The following is an 18,348-nucleotide window of genomic DNA, read 5'->3' as shown; positions in this document are numbered from 1 at the left end:
AAAAAAGCCACATTCTTATACTTTCCAGCTTGGAATTGTTCATATAAAACTTACCAGATGAACCTTGTGTTCGGCTTTTTTCTCTTCCTCTTACCCTTATTTCAGAGGCCTGATGATGTGGGACTATTCCGAAGAAGCGCCACTTCCAAAAATATTCCCTTCTAGAACTTGTAGACACTTGAGAAATCTTTCTGTTTGAAGAAACTAGACAGAGAAAGAGAAGTCTCAAGCCTGGGCACGCTGTGACTTCAGACAGTTTGAAGGAATGAAAACCTAGAAATTTAAAATCATGAATTGAACATGTAAAATTCCAGTAAAATGTGAAAATGGAATGTGCATCACTCTTAACCTTGAGCATACTGACTGAGAGACACTGTATATCAGTTTTGTCAATAAGACTATGGACTTCATGATTGTTGTTGAACTTCTGGTTCTAAACTCAAATGAGCCAAACAGGCAAAGTGTTAATGGCAAAGTGTTGAATGCTTAAACTAAGGAGAATCAAGAGCTTGTAAATCAGCTGTCCCAGGGATGTGTTGCACACCTCGAAGCAGAGTTGGCTTTACAGAAAAAATATAGCCAGGAGCTTAAATGCAGTCAAAATGAACTGAATGTCTTCATCATTCAACTTGACAGAAATAGAAGGTATGCTGAGCACCATTCTAGTTCGTCAGCAGCAACTGAAAGAGACATGCCGGTAGTTGGCTCAGTACCAACAGTCGCAATCTCACACTCCAGCCCCAAGTACCAGCAGGACTACATCTTCTGAGCCTGTATGACAGGCAGAGGCCACAGGTAAAGACTGCAGTTGGCTGGCCAATGGACCGAGTAATGGCAGTTCCCCTAGCAGAGGACATCTGGGTCCAGATTTCACAGAAAGAGGGACATAGCCAGAAATGACTTTCCTTCTTCTCCAGAGAATGGTAATAAAGCTTCCAACAGTTCAGAGGAGAGAACTGGCAGAGGAGGTAGTAGTTATGCAAGCCAGCTCAATTCAGGGTATGAAAGTGTAGACTTTCCACTGGCAGTGAAAACTCTCACACACCACTCAAATGACACAGACTCTAATCATGACCCTCAAGAGGAGAAAACAGTGAATGGGAAAGGTAACTGAACTGGGAGTTCCTGCAATGTTCAGAATGGCTTGGACTCAAGTGTAAATGTGCAGGGTTCAGTTTTGTAGTATATTTTTCAACAAATTGTCATACAGTGCCATTTAATTTGGGGGAGATTCTGCTCAGGAAATAAACACATACTTTTGTCACAATTTACCTTTTTTTGTGGATGTGTTTTTCTTCTTTTCCTTTTTTTTTCTTTCTTTGTTTCAATACCTCTGTCACTTTGGAAATTGTAACAGTTAATTACTTTGTTGTCAAAAGGACATTTTGTGTAGTGTCACGTTACTGTTATATGAGTTAATGTATAGTTATAAATGGAAATCTTTCTTTAAAGCATAACACAATTATCTCTGTAGAAATCTGTGTCTATCTTAGGACCCGTGCTGTGTAAGGGCATTCTTACCCATGCTTGAGTTAGCTGTTAGAGTAGATATAGTTTTATGACTGCCAAGTTTGCCCAGTACTATAGTTTTATCATACAAATTAGACTTGCTGATGGAGTCCTATAGTAGTTTAGGGGTTAGATACAGTTTTTCCCATCATGCATCTGTGCCTTTTCTCTTTAGGTGACTGAATGTTTAAGAAATTTATGTTTATAGTTACTCAGTTTTTTTTTTAAAGATTTTATTTATTTATTTGAGAGAGAGAGAATGAGAGATAGAGAGCACGAGAGGGAAGAGGGTCAGAGGGAGAAGCAGCCTCCCCGTCGAGCAGGGAGCCCGATGTGGGACTCGATCCCGGAACTCCAGAATCATGACCTGAGCCGAAGGCAGTCGCTCAACCAACTGAGCCACCCAGGCGCCCAGTTACTCAGTTTTTATGAACTGTTGTATCCTGTTAATGCATATTGCTCTGTGACTCCAATATATCTTGCCTATACTGACCAAACCTAAATAAAAATTTGTATTGTAAAAAAGAAAGGGAGGGAGGGAGGGAGGGAGGGAGGAAGGAAGGAAGGAAGGAAGGAAGGAAGGAAGGAAGGAAGGAAGGAATAAAGAAAGAAGGAAGGAAGGAAAGAAAGGAAGAAAGAAATCCAATATAGGGAACAATTAATTTTATTATTGTTTGGATAGTAACTGATTTTGATGGATGAGTGTGATAATAACCTATTTGTGAATAATCTTTGCAAATATAATTAATACTTATGAGATTCCAAAGAGGAAAAATAAATTAACTAGTACATTCACAATTGAGGGACATTATTCACACATATTCAAGACAAAAATTTCATTTTAAATCAAAATTTTAGCCTTCCTTTTACTCAAAATCTATCAATTGTTGAATATATTTTAAATAGAATGTTAAAATGCAACATCTTACTGACTAAAGAAATACCAATTTTAAAGAATTTCTTTCAAATTCTGAGTTATTAAAATACAGATTTACTTACATTTTCATTAGTTGTTATTTTACCATGCAGCCAGAAGTATTTTCTACTCTGTGTGAATGTGGGGGTGGGGGAGGGGGTCCAGGCTTAGTTACAAAAAATTAGTCCAGAGGTACCTGGCTGGCTCAGTTCGTAGAGCATAAAACTCTTGATCTCAGGGTCATGAGTTTGAGCCCCATTCTGGGCATGGAGCCTACCTAAAATGTCAAAAAAATATATAGTCCAAAACTGAAATGAAAGAAGTTGTGAGAGAAGGTTGAGAGAAATTATGAACTAAAATAGTGTTTAAATATACTTTAAATCTACTGAATAGAAAAGAAAAACTTTCCATCTAGTTGTTATGATTAAAGAAAAATATTTTTTAATGGTGATGTAATTGACCTAAAACATTATATTAGTTTCAGGTGTACAATATAATGATTTAATATTTGGAAATATTGCAAAATGATCACCATAATAGGTCTCGTTAACATCCATTGCCATACATAGAGTTTTTTTATGATGAGAACTTTTAAGATCTACTCTTTTAGCAACTTTCAAATACACAGAATAGCTAGAGTCACCATGCTGTACGTAACATCACCATGACTTACTTATTTTATAAGTAGAGAATCAAATTTCTACACCACAAAACATGAATAAGTGAAAACTGAGATTTTTTAAATAACTGAATTTCAAAACAATTAAGAAACTTGAGATATCAAGTCAGGAACAAGGCAGGGATGTCCACTCTCTCCATTGCTACAGAACACAGTACTGGAAGTCCTAGCCTCAGCAATCAGACAATAAAAAGAAGTAAAAGGCATCCAAATCATCAAGGAAGAAATCAAACTTTCACTCTTCAGAGACAACATGATACTCTGTAGAAAACCTGAAAGACACCACCAAAAAATTGCTAGAACAGATTCACAAACTCAGCAAAGTTGCAGGATACAAAAATCAACATAATCTGTTGCATTTCTGTACACCAATAATGAAGCAGCAGAAAGAGAAGTCAAGGAATTGATCCTTTTTACAAATTGCACCAAAAAAAAAAAACATAAAATACCTAGGAATAAACCTAACCAAAGAGGTAAAAGATCTGTATGCTGAAAACTATAGGACACTGATGAATTAATTTGAAGAAGGTACAAAGAAATGGATACACATTCCATGCTCATGGATTAGAAAAATAAATGTTGTTAAAATGTTTATAGTACCCAAAGTAGTCCACAGATTCAGTGCCATCCTGATCAAAGTAATACCAGCACTTTTCACAGAGCTAGAACAATCTTAAAATTGTATGGAAACACAAAAGACCCCCAATAGTAATGGTAATGTTGAAAAAGAAAAGCAAAGTGGGAGGCATCATAATCCTTGACTTCAAGTTAAATTACAAAGCTGTAATGATCAAGACAGTATGGTACAGGCACAAAAATAGACACATTGATCAATGGAACAGAATAGAAAACCCAGGATTTGAACCCATCACTGTTTGGTCAACTAATCTTTGACAAAGCTGGAAAGACTATCCAATGGAAAAAAGAGTCTCTTCAACAAATGGGGCTGGGAGAACTGGATGGTTACATGCAAAAGAATGAAACCGGATCACTTCTTTTTGGCCTACATAAAAATAAATTCAAAATGGATGAAAGACCTAAATATGAGATAAAAACATCAAAATCCTAGGGGAGAACACTGGTAGCATCCTCTTTGACCCCCAACTGTAGCAACTTCTTACTTGACACGTCTCCTAAAGCAAAGGAAACAGAAGCACAAATGAACTATTAGGACATCATAAAGATAAAAAAAACACACTTCTGCACAGTGAAGGAAACAATCAACAAAATTAAAAGGTGACCAACAGAATGAAAGAAGATATATGCAAATGACATATGTGCTAAAAGGTCAGTATCCAAAATCTATAAAGAACTTATCAAAGTCCATTGACAGATGAATGGATAAAGAAGATGTGGTATATATATATATATATATATATATATATATATATATATATATACAATGGAATATTATGCAGCCATCAAAAGGAATGATATCTTGCCATTTGCAATGACGTGGATGGAACTGGAGGGTATTATGCTGAGCAAAATAAGTCAATCAGAGAAAGACATGTATCATATGATCTCATTGATATGAGGAATTCTTAATCTCAGGAAACAAACTGAGTGTTGCTGGAGTGGTGGGGGGTGGGAGGGATGGGGTAGCTGGGTGATAGACATTGGGGAGGGTATGTGCTACGGTGAGCGCTGTGAATTGTGTAAGACTGATGAATCACAAACCTGTACCTCTGAAACAAATAATACATTATAAGTTAAAAAAAAAAGAAGAAGATAGCAGGAAGGGAAGAATGAAGGGGGGGAAATCGGAGGGGGAGACAAACCATGAGAGACTATGGACTCTGAGAAACAAACTGAGGGTTCTAGAGGGGAGGGGGGTGGGGAATGGGTTAGCTAATGGACACTAAAGAGGGCACGTACTGAATGGAGCACTGGGTGTTATATGCAAACAATGAATCATGGAACACTACATCAAAAACTAATGATGTAATGTATGGTGATTAACATAATATAATAAAATAAAATAGAGAACTTATCAAATCTAATATACCGTAGGACAAAACTGCCCCACACCATCATGCGTACACCTCCACTGAGTACTCTCATTATCCTCCCTCCTTTCTATATTGACATAATTGTCTGAAAATAATCAGACAATGCCTATATTGCTTGATGCCATTCTTTTTCTTTTCACCATGTGGTGTTTGATAATCATCAGGATACTCTGCAAGGTTAGAGTTTTCTCCCATCTTCCTTGGGGATTTTCCAGCAGCAGCCTTCTCTCATGTTATTTGGTTACATCTGTACTGCTCTATGCAATCAGTAGAATTGCATCTAAAATATGTATCTCAAACTTTTCAGAAGCATGAGAGAACTGAATGCTGTATTGGATTGTGCTCTGGTAAAACCTATGTTTTCTACTAAAGAATAACATGGAAATGAATCAGTCAGCCAAACATTAAAGTCGATTTGCCACATGGCTATTGTTAAATGTTTCTCAGAAGATCTCAGTATACCTTCCTGGAATCCTGTGTTTTTCTATAATCAAAATTATTTTTTATCTATTTCAGGTGGTCAGCCACACCCAGCACATAGAACAATGCATTCATTGCCAAACTCACTGCATTTAATGAATGCTTTTTTTAAAAAAAGATTTTGTTTATTTATTTGACAGAGAGAAACACGGTGAGAGAGGGAACACAAGTAGGAGGAGTGGGAGAGGGAGAAGCAGGCCTCCCACTGAGCGGGGAGCCTGATGCAGGGCTCGATCCCAGGACCGTGGGATCATGACCTGAGCCAAAGGCAGATGCTTAATGACTGAGCCACCCAGGCGCCCCTAATGAATGTTTTGCTTTCCAATGTATTACCCTACTTTCAAGTTATATATTTTAAATATGCATTTTAATAATTCCCAATTTGTGATAAGAAGCAGTGCATTACCTTCATTTAAAGCCCTTTCTTTTAAGGTGATGCAGATAATAAAACCTAAACTACTTTCAACAACCAATATTGGATACAACTTTCTTTTTCCCTCATTAATGTACATGTTAGGGAGAATACTGTCTGCTGATGAGTTCCAGAAATTCTCCATAAGCAGTTTTCAGAGAAGCTTCCTTAGTCCATGCTACCGTAATTGTTCACAGTGGCTAATGTTGATATTTGCTGGTTCTTTCTCACTGATGCTCCTGAGGAAATTAATAAATATCTTTCATGGAATATATAGCTGTTTTAAAAAAATGGAGCCTTGAGTTGTATCTATTTGAATATGCCAATATTTTTGAAAATACACATTTTGATTTTCACTTGTTTCTTTTTATGTATTTCTATCCATATAAATTTAAAACAAAAAAATGATAAAGGTGTTAGAGTGGAAAATTTTGTCAATGTTTCCTTTTCCAGAATATCTCAGGTATTATTTCCTCAGATTTCCATTAGATCTTTCAACATTTATACAGGCTTCTAAACTTAAAATTTATTTTTATTTTTTATCAAAATTCTTTTATCTCTTTGTCCTATCAAAAACTGCATTAAATTTAACTCAACATAAAAAAAAAAAACCTATGTCTATCAGGCACCATATTTTAGGCCACAGAAATATAAAATATTAATTTAGCACATGTATTTTTAACATTTATCCGAACAATTACAAATAACTATTAAATTATATCTACAATCATGGCAAGTAAAACAATATATTTTAAAATTTGATAGGTTAATAATCAAAGAAACAAAGATATTTCATGATCAAATATGATGGAACCCACTGAAACAGGCTTTCTGCTGAGCAGGGAGCCCGACGCGGGACTGGATCCCAAGACCCTGAGATCATGACCTGAGCTGAAGGCAGACGCTTAACCGACAGAGCCACCCAAGGACCCTTATGGAACACATTTTTTTAAGACTGAAATCTTTTATAAAAATTGTGCTGGTTACAGGATTTAAAGACATATATAGAAATGTATTGCTTTATGATTTTGTTTAGTAGAATCATTATAGTAATCATAAGTGGTATATATATATATATATATATATATATATAGTAATCATAAGTAGAATCATTATAATAATAGATTGCATTATAATTGGGTGCTTTACATGTTATTCCCTACACTTTAGAGTTATTCATATGGTGAATGTTTCATAATCTGTAAACAGAGATGGAGGGAGTACACAGATGGAGATGCTTTCTTGGGTAGGGCACATGAACACTAGGTCTGACCGAAAGAGTATGTTATTCACTACATCAGGGCCTAGGGCATTTCCTAAAAAATGAGAATGTGTTATCTTCATGACAGGATTATTTTAAAAATAGGTAATGGGCTTTATATAGCACAGGTGATCTACAAATGTTAACTCCTTTGTTTAAACTAATAACTATATACAATTTTAGGGAGCAGTACTCTGTATTGCTGTAGATAACATCACAGGAATGGCCATTAAGTTTTTTATTTTATTTTTTATTGTTATGTTAATCACCATATATTACATCATTAATTTTTGATGTAGTGTTCCATGATTCATTGTTTGTGCATAACACCCAGTGCTCCATGCAGAATGTGCCCTCTTTAATACCCATCACCAGGCTAACCCATGCCCCTACCCTCCTCCCCTCTAGAACCCTCAGTTTGTTTTTCAGAGTCCATCGTCTCTCATGGTATGTCTCCCCCTCCAACTTAAGCCCCTTCATTCTTCCCCTCCTGCTATCTTCTTCTTTTTCTTTTTTCTTAACATATGTTGCATTATTTGTTTCAGAAGTACGGATCTGTGATTCAACAGTCTTGCACAATTCACAGCGTTCACCATAGCACATAGCCTACCCAATGTCTATCACCCAGCCACCCCATCCCTCCCACCCCCCACCACTCCAGCAACCCTCAGTTTGTTCCTGAGATTAAGAATTCCTCATATCAGTGAGGTCATAGGATACATGTCTTTCTCTGACTGACTTATTTCACTCAGCATAACACCCTCCAGTTCCATCCATGTCGTTGCAAATGGCAAGATCTCATTCCTTTTGATGGCTGCATAATATTCCATTGTGTATATATACCACCTCATCTTTATCCATTCATCTGTCGATGGACATCTTGGCTCTTTCCACAATTTGGGTATTGTGGACATTGCTGCTATAAACAATAGGGTGCACGTACCCCTTCGGATCCCTACATTTGTATCTTGTGGTAAATACCCAGTAGTGCAATTGCTGGATCGTATGGTAGCTCTATTTTCAACTGTTTGAGGAACCTCCATACTGTTTTCCAGAGGGGTTGCACCAGCTTGCATTCCCACCAACACTGTAGGAGTGTTCCCCTTTCTCCACATCCCCGCCACAGCTGTCGTTTCCTGACTTATTAATTTTAGCCATTCTGACTGGTGTGAGGTGGTATCTCATTGAGGTTTTAATTTGGATTTCCCTGATGCCAAGCGATGTTGAGCACTTTTTCATGTGTCTGTTGGCCATTTGGAGGTCTTCTTTGGAAAAATGTCTGCTCATATCTTCTGCCCATTTCTTCATTGGATTATTTGTTCTTTGGGTGTTGAGTTTGATAAGTTCTTTATAGATTTTGGATACTAGCCCTTTATCTGATATGTCATTTGCAAATATTTTCTCCCATTCTGTCGGTTGTCTTTTGGTTTTGTGGACTGTTTCTTTTGCTGTGCAAAAGCTTTTTATCTTGATGAAATCCCAATAGTTCATTTTTGCCCTGGCTTCCCTTGCCTTTGGCGATGTTTCTAGGAAGAAGTTGCTGCGGCTGAGGTCGAAGAGGTTGCTGCCTGTGATCTCCTTTAGGATTTTGATGGACTCCTGTCTCACGTTTAGGTCTTTCAACCATTTGGAGTCTATTTTTGTGTGTGGTGTAAGGAAATGGTCCAGTTTCATTCCTCTGCATGGGGCTGTCCAATTTTCCCAACATCATTTGTTGAAGAGACTCTCTTTTTGCCATTGGACATTCTGTCCTGCTTTGTCAAAGATAAGTTGACCATAGACTTGAGGGTACATTTCTGGGCTCTCGATTCTGTTCCTTGATCTATGTGTCTGTTTTTGTGCCAGTACCATACTGTCTTGATGATGACAGCTTTGTAATAGAGCTGGAAGTCCGGAATTGTGATGCCACCAGCTTTGCTTTTCTTTTTCAATATTCCTCTGGCTATTCGGGGTCTCTTCTGGTTCCTTACAAATTTTAGGATTATTTGTTCCGTTTCTTTGAAAAAAGTGGATTGTATTTTGATGGGGATTGCATTGAATGTGTAAATTGCTCTAGGTAGTATTGACATCTTCACAATGTTGGTTCTCCCAATCTATGAGCATGGAACATTTTTCCATTTCTTTGTGTCTTCTTCAATTTCTTTCATGAGTATTTTATAGTTTTCTGAGTACAGATCCTTTGTCTATTTGGTTAAATTTATTCCTAGGTATCTTATGGTTTTGGGTGCAATTGTAATTGGGATTGACTTCTTGATTTGTCTCTCTTCTGTCTTGTTGTTGGTGTATAGGAATGCCACTGATTTCTATGCATTGATTTTATAGCCTGCTACTTGACTGAATTCCTGTATGAGCTCTAGCAGTTTTGGGGTGGAGTCTTTGGGTTTTCCACATACAGTATCATGTCATCTGCAAAGAGTGAGAGTTTGACTTCCTCTTTGCCGATTTGGATGCCTTTGATTTGTTTTTGTTGTCTGATTGCTGTGGCTAGGACTTCTAATATTATGTTGAATAGCAGTGGTGAGAGTGGACATCCCTGCCGCATTCCTGACAGGGGAAAAGCTCTCAGCTTTTCCCCATTGAGAATGATATTCGCTGTAGGTTTTTCATAGATGGCTTTTATGATACTGAGGTATGTACCCTCTAGCCCTATACGCTGAAGAGTTTTGATCAAGAAAGGATGCTGTACTTTGTCAAATGCTTTGTCTGCATCTATTGAGAGGATCATATGATTCTTGTTCTTTCTTTTGTTAATGTATTGTATCACGTTGATTGATTTGCGGATGTTGAACCATCCTTGCAGCCCAGGGATTATTCCCACTTGGTCGTTTTGAATAATCCTTTTAATGTAATGTTGGATCATATTGGCTAGTATTTTGGTGAGAATTTTTGCATCCATATTCATCAAGGATATTGGTCTGTAATTCTCCTTTTGGATGGGGTCTTTGTCTGGTTTTGGGATCAAGGAAATGCTGGCCTCATAAAATGAGTTTGGAAGTTTTCCTTCCATTTCTATTTTTTGGAACAGTTTCAAGAGAATAGGTATTAATTCTTCTTTAAAAGTCTGATAGAATTCCCCTGGGAAGCCATCTGGCCCTGGGCCCTTGTTTGTTGGGAGATTTTTGATGACTGCTTCCATTTCCTTAGGGGCTATAGGTCTGTTCAGGTTTTCTGTTTCTTCCTGGTTCAATTTTGGTAGTTGATACATCTCTAGAAATGCACCTATTTCTTCCAGGTTATCTAATTTGCTGGCATAGAGTTGCTCATAATTTGTTCTTATAATTGTTTGTATTTCTTTGGTGTTGGTTGTGATCTCTCCTCTTTCATTCATGATTTTGTTGATTTGGGTCATTTCTCTTTTCTTTTTGATAAGTCTGGCCAGGGGTTTATCAATCTTGTTAATTCTTTCAAAGAACCAGCTCCTTGTTTCGTTGATCTGTTCTACTGTTCTTTTGGTTTCTAGTTCATTGAATTCTGCTCTGATCTTTATTATTTTTCTTCTCCTGCTGGGTTTAGGCTTTCTTTGCTGTTCGTTCTCCAGCTCCTTTAGGTGTAGGGTTAGGTTGTGTATTTTAGACCTTTCTTGTTTCTTGAGAAAGGCTTGTATTGCTTTATACTTTCATGTCAGGACTGCCTTTGCTGTATCCCAAAGATTTTGAACAGTTGTGCTTTCATTTTCATTGGTTTCCATGAATTTTTTTAATTCTTGTTTAATTTCCTGGTTGACTCATTCATTCTTTAGTAGGATGCTCTTTAGCCTCCATGTATTTGAGTTCTTTCCGACTTTCCTCTTGTGATTGAGTTCTAGTTTCAAAGCATTGTGGTCTGAAAATATGCAGGGAATAATCCCAATCTTTTGGTACTGGTTGAGACCTGATTTGTGACCTAGGATGTGATCAATTCTGGAAAATGTTCCATGGGCACTAGAGAAGAATGTGTATTCCGTTTCTTTGGGATGGAATGTTCTGAATATGTCTTTGAAGTCCATTTGGTCCAGTGTGTGTTATTTAAAGTCTTTAATTCCTTGTGATCTTTTGCTTAGATGATCTGTCCATTTCAGTCAGGGGGTGTTAAAGTCCCCCACTATTATTGTATTGTTGTCAATGTGTTTCTTCGCTTTTGTTATTAATTGCCTTATATAATTGGCTGCTCCCATGTTAGGGGCATAGATATTTACAATTGTTAGATCTTCTTGTTGGATAGACCCTTTATGTAGGATATAGTGTCCTTCCTCATCTCTTATTACAGTCTTTGTTTTAAAATCTAATTTGTCTGATATAAGGATTGCCACCCCAGCTTTCTTTTGGTGTCCATTAACATGGTAAATGGTTTTCCACCCCCTCACTTTCAATGTGGGGGTGTCTTTGGGTCTAAAATTAGTGTCTTGCAGACAGCATATTGATGGGTCTTATTTTTTAATCCAATCTGATAGCCTGTGTCTTTTGATTGGGGCATTTAGCCCATTTACATTCAGGGTAACTATTGAAAGATAGGAATTTAGGGCCATTGTATTGACTGTAAGGTGACTGTTCCTGTATATTGTCTGTGTTCCTTTCTCATCTATCTGCTTTCAGGCTCTCTCCTTGCTTAGAGGACCCCTTCAATATTTCTTGGAGGGCTGGTTTCGTGTTTGCAAATTCCTTTAGTTTTTGTTTGTCCTGGAAGATTTCTATCTCTCCTTCTATTTTCAATGACAGCCTAGCTGGATATAGTATTCTTGGCTGCATATTTTTCTCGTTTAGTGCTCTGAAGACATCTTGCCAGTCCTTTCTGGCCTGCCAGGTCTCTGTGGATAGGTCTGTTGCCAATCTAATATTTCTACCATTGTAGGTTACATATCTCTTCTCCCGAGCTGCTTTCAGGATTTTCTCTTTGTCTCTGAGACTCGTAAGTTTTACTATTAGATGTCAGGGTGTTGACCTATTATTATTGATTTTGAGCGGGGTTCTCTGTGCCTCCTGGATTTTAATACCTGTTTTCTTCCTCAATTAAGGAAGTTCTCTGCTATTATTTTCTCCAATATACCTTCTGCCCCTCTCTCTCTCTTTCTTCTTCTCCTGGGATCCCAATTATTCTAATGTTGTTTCGTCTTATCGTATCACTTATCTCTCGAATTCTGCCCTCGTGTTCCTGTAGTTGTTTATCTCTCTTTTTCTCAGCCTCTTTATTTTCCATCATTTGGTCTTCTATATCACTGATTCTCTCTTCTGCCTCATTTATCCTAGCAGTGCCCCCATATTTGATTGCACCTCATCAATAGCCTTTTTGATTTCAACTTGGTTAGATTTTAGTTCTTTTATTTCTCCAGAAAGGGTTTCTCTAATAACTTCCACGCTTTTTTCAAGCCCAGCTAGTATCTTTAAAGTCATGATTCTGAACTCTACGTCCGACATCGTACTAATGTCCGTATTGAGTAGGTCCCTGGCTGACGGTACTACCTCTTGTTCTTTTTGCTGAGGTGATTTTTTTCATCCTGTCATTTTGTCCAGAGGAGAATAGATGAATGAGAGAACAAAATGCTAACAGGTTAACTACGTCCCCAGCAAATATACTCTACACAAATCAGAAAAGACCTGAAACCAGGGGAAAAGAAAGGGAAAGAAAGAAAAAAGAAAGAGGAAAAAAAAAAAAGAAAAAAGAGATAAAAACAAAAACAGAACAATACAAAAAAAGCAGAATATGATCAAATATGATCAGGCTAGTGCATAGATCAGTGCCACACACTAGATTTTGGGCGTATTTTGGTCTGTTAGAAAAAAGTGCCTCCTAAAATTTTTTTAAAGGAAGAAAGACCTATATGTACAAAATAAGGGTTGATACCATGAGGGGATGGAAGATGAGTGTAAAGATGAAAATTATAAAAGATTTTATAAAAGGAATTGATAAGATAAGTTGTTTGAAAAAAGAAAGAAGAAGATTTAAAAAAAAAAAGAAAAAAGAAAAAAGGGAGAGAATGTGATCAGGCAGGAGACTAGAACAAAGCCATACACTAGTGATTTAGGGTATATTTTGATCTGTTAGAAGAAACTGTATCTCAAAATTTTAAAGAGAGAACTACTTATATATATATGCCAAAAATAAGGGTAACTACTATGAAGGGATAAAATATGACTTAAAAATGAAAAATAAAAAATGTTTTTTTTTTTAAAGGGATTGATAAGATGTTGGTTGAAAAAGGGAAAAAGAAAAATTAAAAAAAAAAGTTAAAAAAATTAACTTTGATGAACTAATGAATCATGGTAAAAAAAAAAAGCCATGAATTCTATGTGCTGTATTCCCCTAGCGCTGGAGTTCTCCCGTTTTCCTTGATCGATAAACTTGGTCTTGGCTTGCTGGCTGTTCGTGCTGATCTTCTGGGGGAGGGGCCTGTTGCCGTGGTTTCCAAATGTCTTTGCTGGAGGCTGAATTGCCCCGCCCTTGTCGGTCCGGGCTAAGCAAGCTGCTTGGGTTTGCTCTCGGGAGCTTTTGTTCCCTGCAAGCTCTTGGTACAGCTTTGGAGGACCAGGGCGAAAATGGTGGCCTCCCAATCTCCACGCAGAGGAGCTGAGAACTCACGGCCCCGCTCCTCAGTGCGCCCCCAGAGAAAAGCAGTCACTCCCGTCTCCCTGGTATCTGGCCGCACTCCGTGCTCACCTGGCCTGTGACCGAGCATTTGTATCTCTGGCACCCGACCCCGTGTGGAGTCTCCAAACCCAGCAGATCCCTGTGGTGCACCCGTGCCGCTCCTCCCAGGGGAAGAAAGGGAGTCTCCCCAGCTCTGCTGCTTGTTGGGTCCCTGCTGGAGGAGCAGTAGCCCGACTGAGCTGCGGATCACGGTTTATGGCAACCCCGAGCTGAGAGCCCGCGCCTCAGCTCCGTCTCTGCAGCCGGCTTCCCCGCTCCGATACCTGGGAGCTCTGGCGCACTCAGGCACCCCCGGTCTTTCTGTGACCCCGAGGGTCCTGAGACCATACTGTCCCGCGAGGGTTCCACCCCCCGCTTAGCCACTGCAGCGACGTCCCTCAGCGGAGCCGACTTCTAAAAGGTTCGATTTTGTGCTCCGCGGCTCTATCACTCGCCAGAAGCGGCTGACAGAGGCCCCGTCCCCTGCCGTCTATCCTCCCAAATATCGCCTCGGATTCACTTCTCCGCACGTCCTACCTTCCAGAAAGTGGTCGCTTCTCTGTTCAGAGAGTTGTTGCTACTCTCCTCTTCGATCTCCTGTTGAGTTTGTAGGTGTTCAGAATGGTTTGATCCCTATTCAGCTGAATTCCTGAGACCAGACGAGATCTAGGTCTCCTACTCCTCTGCCATCTTGCTCCGCCCCTCAGGAATGGCCATTAAGTTTTACAAGATGGATTTAGCAACTCAGTTTTATAAACAATATGATTGTTAGGGCTTTACATCCTCTTTAGCAGGAATATGTTATAAAGATATTTTGATTTCCTTCAACCCAATTTTAATCATCAGTCCTGCCTTTTTTCTCCTTCTTCTTATTACTATTTAAATAATAATTAAACTTGGGGGAGGTCTTTTGTATTAAAATAATAGGTAAATAATAAATTCTCAAATATCCATTTGTTTGAATATACAATGTAATTTTGACTAAATTGTATTTTATTTAATGTTATCCTGAAACATGGAGTTGTGAAATGTACTGTAAACTACAAATCACCCATTTTGCTACAAATAAAATCAATTCCATTCATTTACTGAAATTTTCTACATATAATCAATAAATCAGTAAATAAACATGGATATTAAATTCAAATCTAACATGTTGATAAAGTAAATGGGAAGGTGGTACTAAATATGGAGTTGAATGACACAGAACTACATGATAGCACTAACGATATCTGTTGTTAGAAAGTTTCCATGCAGGGAATTAATCAAATCATTAATAATGGAGACAGAAATTTTAAAAAGGGTGTCAGAACCAAGGCCACCATCTGAATGTGAAACATAATAATCAGTGCTGTCAAATTATCTTCCCATAAGAGTAAATGTAGTATTTTGACATTTGAGAAATGGCTATACCTAATTGGAGGGACTTTGTATATACTTTTATAGAAAGATGAATCCATAGTTGGGTTATAATTTGGGTGACTAAGTAACAATTGTATAAAGAAAATGATGTGGTTTTCACAGAAACCTCAAACTTCTAATGTTCATTTGATTTTGTTATATATTTCAGATTGTCTCCAGAATTACTTGAAGAGGTAGTACGCATGGTCAATTAACACAGGTATTTTCATTCACTTGTCATTTACATTCTTAAAGTGGAACTTTGAAGTTTCAGACTTGAGGATTTAGTCAGAAAGAATCTATTCGTTCCTTTGTCCAGGTGCTATGATTACCAAACTATCTCCTATATATCTACTGATTAACCTTGTAACAGGTTACCTTCTGTAATTTTGAACAGAGTGAAACTAATCAACTTCGGTTCTCTAGCCCAATAACCTGGTGACACACTTGGCCTTCATCTGCCAAGTACTATCCACAAAAATAATAGTCATCATTCATCTGGCATCGTACTATAAATGAAAAAGTAAGTATCCTTCACGATGAATGAGTTTATGCATTGTTTATATTTATATTATAAATATATTATTTACATGTATTATTTTATTTATAAGCATTAGATGGATTTAAGGGAAATTATGAAAAGAATCATAATTTGCTTATCATCTTCCCATACCCTTCAACAAAATTGATAAGTTGAAATGATACCCATTTTTATAATCATTTATTCTTTAGATCTATTCCTTATAATAGGCAGTTGAATGAAGACTACTATACTTAATAAATAGTAAAGAATACTATATTTAAATTTTTCATTGAAATTCACATTGTATTAACTCATTTGTATAGTTTCTGCTTTTGAGATAACAGATCATACTGCACTGATATCAGTATAGGACTAGATAGAGGTCATCTGTGAGAATGTGTAGGCAATAAGGATTGCACTCTTTTTCTCCACTGTATCAGAGATTAAGATGCCATACTAGTTCATAAAATCCCAACTAAGAAATTACAAGTTAAAAAGTATACTGTGGTGATGTATTTCTGTCTTATTATTAACCAAATGTAGGGTTATTTGATTGTGTTAATTTAAGTAATAGATCTTCCTTTTCAACATGCTAATACAAATTCACACTTTCAAACTGTAATGTTAATTGCAATGGAAATGATGAAATATGTAAGTGTTATCTCCTGCTAAAATTTTATTTTAAAAGTAATATTTACTTTAACAAAATGTAAAAAATTTGGGTCTGGATTTAGATGTATCTGTACAACTAATGTTCAGGATAGGGTTTAAGAGCAAGAGGTCTGTCTATGAATCTCAACTCTACATTTATTGCTGATTTAACTGTGCAAAAAAAAAAAAAAAATGAACCAAACAAGATATTTTCAGAGTGTTTGATTGAGTACAGTATATATATATATATACATATATATATATATATATGTATATGTAATAAACAAGTATACTTGAAGGTGCCCATTCTTTAAAAGGACGAATTAGTTAAGAAAATTTGCAGATTTAGAGTAATAATTTTTTTAAAAGATTTTTTATTTATTTATTTGACAGACAGAGACATAGAGAGAGAGGGAACACAAGCAGGGGGAGTGGGAGAGGGAGAAGCAGGCTTCCTGCTGAACAGGGAGCCCAATGTGGGGCTTGATCCCAGGACCCCGGGACCATGACCTGAGCCGAAGGCAGGTGCTTAATGACTGAGCCCCCCAGGTGCCCCGATTTACAGTAATAATTTTAAGATAACTAAAATGAATCACTTGTGTTAAATTTTTACATTCTTTTTTCATTGTTTCTGGCTGGGATTTCTCATGACATTGCATGGATAGAGTGGTTGGGTACAGAGGATCCTCTCAAAGACTTCTTTAGTCAAGTATCTGGTTCTGAACTGGGTAGTCTTGAATATCTGGGAGCTGGAGGGGATTGCACTCCTCTGTTCTCTCTATATGCTCTCTCTGACAAGGCAGCTTCAGGGGAGTCAAACATTCTCCAGAGATACTCAGGGCTCCAAAGGCATAAATCCTAATAAAGACCTGAGAGAAACCTGTTTGCAAATGTCCAACTGTGTCACTTCCGCTACTTCCCCTCTTTTAAAAGCAAATCAGTATGCTGGCCCATTTTTGAGAAGTGAGAAGTTAGACTCCAGTTTTTGTGAAAAGAATGTCCAAAAAAGAAATGCTGACGAGTTTTAAAATCACCATTGTGTGCCATCTGCCCACAATTATTTATATTCCTTCCATGCTCACAATAAACTCTCCTCCCCTCAACTGACCAGTGAAATTGTATCTCTTATAGCGTCAGGCATAGGCTCAGATTCTAGGATCTCATCTTTTCAATCAGGTTCAGGTAGAGAGGAGACAGCATGGATGCCATTTCTTGAGTTCAGCAACTTAAGTCCAGTTCTTCATATGAGGAGGGCCTTGATCTAAAGAGGCAGTTATGCTCTCCATCCCCACCACACCAAAGAGGCAACAGTGGGACAGGAATAGGGTAAGCGCTATAGTTTCTTCTGCTTAAGATGAGTATGTGAGGGGAAACAGAAGGCAAATAGGAGTCATTATGGTGGTAGAAGGAACCATTTTTAAAGAATGTCACAGCATAACTTTCATCTGTTTTCAAAAGTATAAACCAGAAATCAGAAATATATATACTATCAGATAAGAAAGAAAATTGAAGATTATTTGGACAACTGTTCCTTAAATTTAGTCCCTGGACTACATGCTTCAGCATAATCCAAGATACTTAAAAATAAAAATATAGATGTCTACATTTCAGCACAATTCTAATGAAACATATTTTTTATTTGGAAACTGGTGATTTCATTTTTTAGCAAGGCCAAGAGGTGATGATTTTGTAAATTACAGAGATACACCAAATAGAGTGAATGCTTATATTTCATGGATTAAAAAATGGAGAAAATTAAAGTTCTAACAAGTGTAAATTCTATATAAAAACAAACAAAATAGCAATATTATGGAACAAAACAGATCATGTTAGTGGGTAATTTTTATATGCAATGGGGTAATTTAAATCTCATTAATTTTTGTTAGTTATTGAACTTGAGATAA

The 18,348-nt window shown here is 37.3% G+C and overlaps 1 pseudogene; it reads left to right on the top strand.

Moving 5' to 3' along the window:
- Positions 1-18,348, top strand: part of LOC114205715 (pre-mRNA-splicing regulator WTAP-like) — a 91,376-nt pseudogene that overhangs the window by 1,635 nt on the left and 71,393 nt on the right.

This window comes from Eumetopias jubatus, unplaced genomic scaffold (assembly GCF_037043125.1).
Source record: "Eumetopias jubatus isolate StellerSeaLion01/CBP00866 unplaced genomic scaffold, mEumJub1_p1.0 scaffold_7, whole genome shotgun sequence".
In the NCBI taxonomy this organism is placed as follows: domain Eukaryota; kingdom Metazoa; phylum Chordata; class Mammalia; order Carnivora; family Otariidae; genus Eumetopias; species Eumetopias jubatus.
The sequence above is the reverse complement of the archived record's forward strand: the minus strand, read 5'-3'. Positions and strand labels throughout refer to the sequence as shown.